The sequence below is a fragment of the Coffea arabica genome, chromosome 2e (genome assembly GCF_036785885.1).
Source record: "Coffea arabica cultivar ET-39 chromosome 2e, Coffea Arabica ET-39 HiFi, whole genome shotgun sequence".
Classification (NCBI taxonomy): domain Eukaryota; kingdom Viridiplantae; phylum Streptophyta; class Magnoliopsida; order Gentianales; family Rubiaceae; genus Coffea; species Coffea arabica.
This window is the reverse complement of record NC_092313.1, coordinates 28114905-28123374: the sequence shown is the minus strand read 5'-3', so window position 1 is coordinate 28123374 and position 8470 is coordinate 28114905. Positions and strand designations below refer to the sequence as shown.

The 8470-nt window shown below is 43.5% G+C and overlaps 1 pseudogene; it reads left to right on the top strand.

Annotated features, from left to right (window-relative positions):
* The first annotated feature begins 1765 nt into the window (after positions 1–1765).
* Positions 1766–8470, top strand: LOC113729989 ((+)-borneol dehydrogenase 2-like; annotated as a pseudogene).

Below are 8470 nucleotides of genomic sequence, written 5' to 3'. Positions count from 1 at the left end.
TAATAAAATACACTTAAAAAGTGTAAAATATGCACTTATCAACATGAAAAAAGAAACCACCACCACTATCACCCTAGTCACCACCTCTCTCCTCCTCCCTTGCCTTTTCTTTGGTCACCCTTTCTCTCCTTTCCCTCTCTTTCCCATCCATACCTTCATCTCCCACCACCACTATCTTACCACACCTTCTCTACCCTCCTCTTGCTCTTTCCACCCATTCTTCATCCTTGCTTTCATCCCCTTCCCGTGACCTCCACTCCCTCCCTTCTAGACCAGATTTGTAGTTTCTTATAAAGTCAGTTTTGTTTCTACCTTTCAAATGAGTTGGAACCGACAGTTTTCAAATCAGAGCCGGCAGTTCTAGAACCGTGACTATTCCTAAACTAAAGTGAGTTAAGTACAACAATAATGGAAATGTTAATTACCTTCAAATCTGGTTCCAAATTAGAAATTACAAAAGGAGAGCAATTAACGAACATAGTAACTAGTGGTTCATCTTGGGAGGAAATCCCTCATCTTTGCTTGAATGAGGTTGTGTAAGAAATGAATTTCTTGCAAGCTAGTTTATAATCTGGCTCAGAATGGAAACAAAATGGCCGATTTCTAAGAAAGAGATGTTTCATCAATTTATTTTGGTCATAAATAGCCTAGTAACTATCAGGGCCCCAATAACGATGGGCGGCTGGGTACCTATCAACAATTGTTAGGGAAAGCAACGGGATAGGTATTCCCAATATTCTATGTTTATTACGTATTATATTATATTTATTTATATTAATAAATTTAAGTGGGAGATGGGGCGATGGTATCGTCCCCTACCCTTCCATCCCTCCCTCTAAAGCGGGGAGAGAAAAATCCCTCAATCCAATCCATTACTTTCCTATGAGGCGAACACCCACCCCTATTGTCATCCCTACAAATTAAAATTGTCTCATAACTATCAGGGCCCTAATCAACTCGGGATGTCGTCCAGGTAGCCATCGACATATTAGAGTGTCTTTCACAATTTACTTGATAATTATCAGCCCAATCAGGTTGGGATGTCGGCCAGGTAGCTTGAGTGTCTTTCACAAATTGCCTGATACCTAGCCGGCCGTAATCAAGTTGGGATGTCGTGTAATTGCCTGGCTGAAGTCACACATGGCCACTTGTAATATCTACTCTGTCTGTCTTAAAAAGTTTGACCTTTTATTTGGGACCCGGGCTTTTTATCAATAATATCCACGCGTAAGGAAATATGCTCGTCCTCCCTTCTTGTCCTTGTCAATATGTTCAAACTTTGGAGTACAATGAGTGGAACAAGTTGTGAAGCCACACTGCCACTATACAGTTATAACTTTAACTTGCAAGCAAAAAACTTTGACAAAACACGATTTTGGATTTCAAAGTTCTAATGAACATCATATCCGGGTTAGGAAGTTGACGAAATATGTGAATTATATTTCTTAAGCCGCCCCCTCCACCGCCCACTTCACAGGTTGAGTTTTAACCACTTGTTTAGGATGGTCCATTGAGAGTATAAAGAGAAAAACAAAAGAAACTAGACATAAATTTTAGGACAAAACAAAATAAAAAGAATATGATATTTTCGGGATGGTCGGAGGGAGTATAAATAAATCTACTCAGACAAAAGCCCAAAGCCTAAACACCTAGTGCTCTCTGTTATTTCCTCTTCCTGTCCTGAGCCTTTCCCATCACTGTTGAATAGGTTGAGACTCCATCTCGGCCATTGGCATAGGGGCTAGTGCTGTTACATCAAAAAATAATGGCCACTACAAGCTGTGATGGTTCTTTACTGCCTGGCCAGAGATTATTGGGAAAAGTTGCTTTGGTCACCGGAGGTGCTTCTGGCATTGGAGAGAGCATAGTACGTTTGTTTCACAAACACAGTGCAAAGGTTTGTATTGTCGACATCCAAGACGAACATGGTAAGTAACTATGCTCAAACCTCGGTGATGACCCGAATGTTTGTTATTTCCATTGTGATGTCACCGTAGAAGATGATGTCTGCCGTGCTGTTGAATTCACAGTTAATAAGTTCGGCTCGCTTGATATAATGGTGAACAATGCTGGGATTTCAGGTCCACCTTGTTCAGATATACGTAATTTTCAACTCTCAGAGTTTGAAAAAGTGTTTGATGTAAACGTGAAAGGTGCTTTTCTGGGAATGAAATATGCGGCTGGTATCATGATTCCGCTCAAGAAGGGCTCGATTGTTTCTCTTAGCAGTGTTGCGAGTGCAATTGCCGGTGCAGGAACTCATGCATATGTAGGATCCAAGCATGCTATTGCAGGGCTCACCAAGAGTGCAGCTGCAGAGTTGGGGAAGCATAACATAAGGGTGAACTGCGTATCTCCTTATTGTAATGAAGTAGAGGTATGACAGGGGCAAAAAGGGTAAAGGCGTGAAGAGGCTTCAAAGGAAAGCGCGACCAAGCAGAGGGAAAGAAGAGAAGACGTGATTTGATTAGTTAAAACAGCAAGCAAGGCACGTAGTAAATAAAGGCGTGAAGACAAGAAGAGGGAAGGCGCGAGGAGAACACAAAGGCGTGAGCAAGAAAGCACGCTCATTCTGGGTTCACGACCTTCTTGCTGCAAGTGGGTCCAGCGAATCTAGAAGATTCACTCACACGCCATTTTCATGCCATCAGCTAGTGGGAAAAGTTAGTTAGATTATACGACTATAAATATTACGATCATGTAATTGATAGGGCATTGAGTCAAATTCATGTATTGTGATCAGAAGGAGAATATCCTTTCAGTTATCTCCTTTCCTCAAAGTATTCCTGCATTCTTTATCCCCTTCTTCCCTTTCCCGCCAATTCCCTTTTCTGTAAACAATATGAAGATTGTTCAATGAAAGTTGAGTTGTTTCTTGAATTTCATTCGGCTTGAATATAATTTTGTGTGCCTATCAATTGAATACGTATCGAATATCTCCCTCCCTAAATACCATTTCAGGTTCTGTACCACAACAGTGGTATCAGAGCTAGCTACGAGCCATTGGGAGAAATGACAAAAAACCAAGATGAAACTCTGAGAAGAGAGGTCGTGGAATTAGGGAGTGTGGTCAGAACCTTTACCAACAAAAATGAGAGAGTGGAACAAGCAATTAGGACAATGGAGTTCAGACAAGATGCTACGGAAAAACTACTAAAAGGATTGGATCAGAAATATGAGGGCATGATGAACATGATGGCTCAGATGATGGCCAAGATCAGTGACCAAGGGAAGGAACCAGAAGGAAGTAGCAGTTCCAAGAGGGAAGATCGATCAAATGAATCCAGGATGGAGCTACAAAAGGAAGCAAATAGTAAGAAAGAAGCCAGGATCCATGGTAGACTGCCAAAAATGGATCTGCCAATTTTTGATGGGGATAATCCAAGGGAGTGGATCCGGAAAGCTAACAAGTACTTCAAATTACATGAGATAGAGGAAGACATGAGGACTGAGGTTGCTGAACTCTATTTCAGAGACAGAGCAGACATCTGGTTCCATGGAGTTTTTCATGGGAGGGAGGCTATTCCCTGGCCAGAGTTGTCTACTGCTCTATGCATCAGATTTGGAGAAGGAAGTCCAGAAGAGGCCATTGAGGAATTCAACAAGCTGGTGCAGACTGGATCCGTAGCTGAATACCTGGAGAAATTTGAGATGCTCAAAGCTCTGGTAATGCCATCTTTGCCTCACTTGTCTGATTCATATTATAAGGCATGTTTTATGAGTGGATTGAAGGAGGAGATAGTCAATATGGTAAAAATTTCTAAACCTGAAACCTTAGCTGTTGCTATTGAAATAGCAAAACTCTAAGAAAAGAACCTCAAGGCAATCCAAAAATTGCAGAAACCTGTCAACACCAGTTCCCACAACCAGAGAATCCATAGCAAAACTACATCCCATCCCAAGTGGAACCAGAACTACCCCAAACACACCAACAAACCCCCTGACCAGACCACCTCCAACCAGAACATATTCAAAAAAATAACCCCTACAGAATACAATCACAGGAGGGAAAAAGGGCTATGTTATAGATGTGCAGAACCTTACACCTTGGGACACGTTTGCAAACAAGCACATGCACATTTACTGTTAGCTGAAGAAACTGAGGACATGGAGGAGGGTAGAGAACCAGAGGAGGAAGTTTTCTGTGACTGCATTAATGGAGAATTGGCAGGGGAACATATAGAAGTATCTATTCATGCCCTGGCTGGAGGAGTAAGGCACAAAACTATAAGGCTGAGGGGTCATGTTAAGGGAAGGCAAGTCACTGCACTGATTGACAGTGGCAGTACCCATTGCTTCCTGGATGAGCAGCTGGCAAAAGAACTAAAACTGTGTACACAGGGGCCAACCTTGGTAGTCAAGGTGGCTAATGGTGAAAGGGTGGATTCCAAAGGATTGGATAGGCCCTTACAGTGGGAAATGCAGGGGCATCAGTTCCAACATACCTTCAACACTCTAAGGTTGGGGGGCTGTGACATGATTCTGGGGGTGGATTGGTTGGCCAAACACAGCCCTATAGAGTTCAATTTCATGGAACTCATTATGAAAATCCTCAAGGGGAAGCAGGAAATATTACTGATAGGAGAGGACATCAACACAAGTTGAAGATGCTCAAAGGAGGCAGGCTAGCAAAATGGCTAAGGAAGCAGGAATATGGGGTGGTAGCACAGCTGGTGGCAGTGGGGAAGGAAGAAGGTCTAGGACAGATACCTAATGAAATCAGTCAGGTGTTAGACCAATACAAAGATGTCTTTGAAGAGCCAAAAGGGATGCCTCCAACAAGGAGCCATGATCACCAGATTATCCTCAAAGATGGGGCCAGGCCTTTCCAAATGAGGCCATACAGGTGCCCCTACGTGCAGAAGACAGAAATTGAAAAGCTAGTGAAAGAAATGCTAGAACTAGGTATCATACAAGCCAGCAGTAGCTCATTTGCTTCACCAGTACTATTGGTTAAAAAAAAGATGGGACATGGAGGTTCTGTGTAGACTATAGGCAGTTGAATGAGCTAACAGTGAAAAACAAATTTCCCATGCCCCTGATTGAAGAGTTAATAGACGAATTGCATGGGGCCAAGTATTTCACTAAGATAGACTTGAGGGCAGGATATTTTCAAATCAGGGTCAAAGTGGAAGACATACCAAAGACAGCTTTCAGGACTCATCAAGGACTCTATGAGTTCAAGGTCATGCCATTTGGCTTGACCAATGCACCAGCCACCTTTCAGAGCCTGATGAATCAGATCTTCCAAGAGCAGATGAGGAAACATGTACTGGTGTTCTTTGATGATATCCTGGTCTACAGCCCCACACTGGAGACACATGTGAAGCATGTAACTGAGGTAATGAGTATTCTGAGACAACACCAGTTGTTTGCTAAATTGAGTAAATGTTCTTTTGCTCAGCTACAGGTGGAGTACTTGGGTCACATAATATCAGCAGAAGGAGTACAGGCTGATCCTGGGAAGATAGATTGCATGAAAAACTGGCCTAGACCAACTAACATCAAACAACTAAGGGGATTTCTGGGCCTGACAGGGTACTACAGGAGATTTGTAAAAGGGTATGGGGCTATAGCCAGGCCATTGACAGACTTGCTCAAAAAGGACAACTTCCACTGGAGTGAGGACACAGAGCAGGCCTTCCAACAACTAAAAGGGGCCATGTGCAGCACCCCAGTCTTAGCAGTACCTGACTTCACCCAGCCATTCATTATTGAGACTGATGCATGCTACACTGGTATAGGGGCAGTGCTAATGCAGAATAGAAGACCTATTTCCTACCTTAGTCAAGCTCTGGGGCAGAAAAACATGGGATTATCAATCTACGAGAAGGAACTACTGGCCTTGGTGACAGCTGTGACCAAATGGAGGCACTACCTAGAAGGACACCATTTCATCATACATACTGACCATCAAAGTCTAAAATATCTCCTGGAGCAGAGAATCACGACCCCACTCCAACAGAAATGGCTCACTAAGTTGTTGGGATTAAGCTATGAAATCCATTACAAAAAGGGTAGGGATAATCTGGCTGCTGATGCACTGTCTAGACAAGGCAGGGAAGAAATAGGTGAGTGCACAGCCATCTCATGTGCAGTACCAACTTGGGTTCAGGAGGTGATAGAGAGTTACCAGGGGGATGAATGGACTCAGAAGACAGGTGATAGAGAGTTACCAGGGGGATGAATGGACTCAGAAGACCATAGCTCTGGTGCTACTGACTCCCACACTAGCACCAGACTATTCATACCAGGATGGCATTCTCAGATTCAAGAGGAGGCTAGTAGTGGGAGGACAAGGTGAAACCAGGAGGAAGTTAATTACTGCATTACATGATTCCCAAATTGGAGGACACTCAGGCATTCAAGCCAACTATATGAGGGCCAAACAGCTATTTTATTGGCCAGGAATGTACCAGGAGATCAAGAAGATGGTCCTGGAATGTGATACCTGCAGAAAGTGCAAAGATGAACATGTGGCTTACCCAGGACTGCTGCAGCCACTCCCCATTCCCCAGCACTCATGGAGCCATGTTACCATGGATTTCGTTGAAGGATTACCCCAATCAGAAGGAAGGAATACTATAATGGTGGTGGTGGATAGATTTACAAAATATGCACACTTTATCAGTTTGTCCCATCCTTTTGATGCTCCAAAAGTGGCTAGACTCTTCATTGATTATGTCAGTAAACTACACGGTATTCCTCAAAGCATGCTTTCAGACAAAGACAGGATTTTTGTCAGTAAATTCTGGGAGGAATTATTCAGTATGTTGGGAGCCAAATTGGACTACAACACAGCCTATCACCCTCAGACTGATGGCCAGACTGAGAGGGTGAACCAGGTGCTTGAAATGTACCTCAGGTGCCTGACTCATATGGAGCCTAAGAAGTGGAACCAATGGTTATCACTGGCAGAATGGTGGTACAACACTTCCCACCACACTGCCATCCAGATGACTCCTTTTGAAGCACTATATGGTTTGGCTCCTCCCCAACTGGCTCTGGGGCCCTACCTGCAATCCAGGGTAGCTGCAGTAGGAGAATACCTCAGGGAGAGGCAACAAATGGACAACATGCTGAAACAGAATTTGAAGCAGGCTCAAGAGAGGATGAAAAAGTATGCTGATGAAAAGAGGAGCGAACGGGAATTCAGTAAAGGAGATTGGGTATATCTACGATTGCAACCTTACAGACAGAGCTCTATGGCCCTGAGGGGGAACACCAAGCTATCAGCAAGGTACTTTGGTCCATACAGAATAGAAGAAAGGATAGGGAATGTAGCCTATAGACTGAATCTGCCAAACTCTTCAAAGGTTCACCCTGTCTTTCATGTGTCGTTACTCAAAAGAAGGATTGGAGACAAGATCACCCCCACCCTCCAATTACCAGAAACAAATGAGAAGGGACATTGGAGAGTGGAGCCTATTGCTATACTGGATAGGAGGATGGTAAAAAAGAAAAATGCGGCTGCCATTCAGTGGCTAGTTCACTGGTGGGGTACGGATCCTGCAGAAGCTACATGGGAGGATGCTGAAGAGATTGAAAGACAATTCCCTACCTTCCAACCTTGAGGACAAGAGTTGCTGTTGAGGGGGAGGTATTGTAATGAAGTAGAGGTATGACAGGGGCAAAAAGGGTAAAGGCGTGAAGAGGCTTCAAAGGAAAGCGCGACCAAGCAGAGGGAAAGAAGAGAAGACGTGATTTGATTAGTTAAAACAGCAAGCAAGGCACGTAGTAAATAAAGGCGTGAAGACAAGAAGAGGGAAGGCGCAAGGAGAACACAAAGGCGTGAGCAAGGAAGCACGCTCATTCTGGGTTCACGACCTTCTTGCTGCAAGTGGGTCCAGCGAATCTAGAAGATTCACTCACACGCCATTTCCATGCCATCAGCTAGTGGGAAAAGTTAGTTAGATTAGACGACTATAAATATTACGATCATGTAATTGATAGGGCATTGAGTCAAATTCCTGTATTGTGATCAGAAGGAGAATATCCTTTCTGTTATCTCCTTTCCTCAAAGTATTCCTGCATTCTTTATCCCCTTCTTCCCTTTCCCGCCAATTCCCTTTTCTGTAAACAATATGAAGATTGTTCAATGAAAGTTGAGTTGTTTCTTGAATTTCATTCGGCTTGAATATAATTTTGTGTGCCTATCAATTGAATACGTATCGAATATCTCCCTCCCTAAATACCATTTCAGGTTATGTACCACAACACTTATGCAGTTGCGACACCCTTGGCTTTTGCTTATGTTCCTGAAGATGAACGGACTGAAGAGGCCATCGATGGTTTTCGATCGTTTGTTGGGAGGAATGCTAACTTGCAAGGTGTAGAATTGACTGCAGATGATGTTGCCAATGCTGTACTCTTTTTGGCAAGTGATGAAGCAAGGTATGTAAGCGGGGCCAATCTCATGGTTGATGGAGGCTTCTCCTGTGTGAATCACTCTCTTCGTGCTTTTAGATGA